Source organism: Bubalus bubalis, chromosome 20 (assembly GCF_019923935.1).
Source record: "Bubalus bubalis isolate 160015118507 breed Murrah chromosome 20, NDDB_SH_1, whole genome shotgun sequence".
Classification (NCBI taxonomy): Eukaryota; Metazoa; Chordata; class Mammalia; order Artiodactyla; family Bovidae; genus Bubalus; species Bubalus bubalis.
This window is the reverse complement of record NC_059176.1, coordinates 7,471,077-7,472,317: the sequence shown is the minus strand read 5'-3', so window position 1 is coordinate 7,472,317 and position 1,241 is coordinate 7,471,077. Positions and strand designations below refer to the sequence as shown.

The following is a 1,241-nucleotide window of genomic DNA, read 5'->3' as shown; positions in this document are numbered from 1 at the left end:
GCTACCAGGGCTTTGCCTCCCCAACTCTCAGCAGCCTTGGTACAAGGAATCGGCAGTGTTAACTTGGTATGTTATTAACAGGTTCCATTTGCCCTTATCCACAATCTAGCCTTCATCTCACGGATTACTTCCCTGAAAGAAAATAGCACCTTTCCACGTGTCTTCCATATTTCAGTGGAATAAAATTAAGTCACTAAGTACTAGCTGCAAACAGGCATTTACAATTCCGAACACTCTCAATAGCCACCTGCCTGGAAGTTGGCTCAAAGGGGGAAAGACAACTGAATACAATACTGATCGATGTGTATTTATATCTTTACTTATATAACACTTTAATAGATCAGAAATCGACCCGAGTTTTTTTTTTAAAAACACGCAAAGTCTTATTTTGCATATACGGTTACAGACAGGGGAAAGCAGCTCTCTACAACCCTCTTTTCCTCAGAGGGGTGGGCTCTCTGTAGATGGGAGGGGGTCTCTACTTCACACTCTGGGGTTCAAGAACAAGGCAGGCACTCCTTTTAAAGGTATATAATCATATGGAGTCTACGACCATACCACCCTGAACTCGCCCGATCTCCTCTTATCTCGGAAGCTAAGCAGGGTTGGGCCTGGATAGTACTTGGATGGGAGACAGCCTGGGAATACTGGGTGCAATAGGCTTTAGGGCTTCCCTGGTGGCCCAGATGGTAAAGAGTCTGCCTACAATGCGGGAGACCCGGGTTCGATCCCTGGGTCGGGAAGATCCCCTGGAGAAGGAAGTGGCAACCCAGTACTCTTGCCTGGAAAATCCCATGGGCAGAGGAGCCTGGTAGGCTACAGTCCATGGGGTCACAAAGAGCTGGACATGAGTGAGCAACTTCACTTCAATCATATGGAAAAATGGAAACAGTATCCTATTTCAAGAAGGCATGTTTATTCTCTGTCCAATGAGGTTTGATTATGGAAAACATGCAACCACACAGCAGGATCAGACCTCTGAGATCTGAAGCTCTCTATCCTGACCCGATTTACAATCCCTACTAACATGCTTTGACTGTTCCGTGGGCTTGGTCAGCATACTTAGGCTAAGCCAGGAGAGTCTTCTCTGTTCACTACAGTGACTTCTTGGAAGAACCACTGACTCTTCGTCAAGGTAAAACAGCAGCAGATAATTGGCCCTCTCACGTCCCTTTAATCTCTTGCTTCAAAAAGCCTCACTTTTCTCTTTCCATCCAGTCTTCACTATTGTACATGATCCT

General features: G+C 45.9%; 1 pseudogene; it reads left to right on the top strand.

Annotated features, from left to right (window-relative positions):
- Nucleotides 1-544: 544 nt before the first annotated feature.
- LOC112581052 lies at nucleotides 545-663 on the top strand (annotated as a pseudogene).
- The last annotated feature ends 578 nt before the right edge of the window (nucleotides 664-1,241 follow it).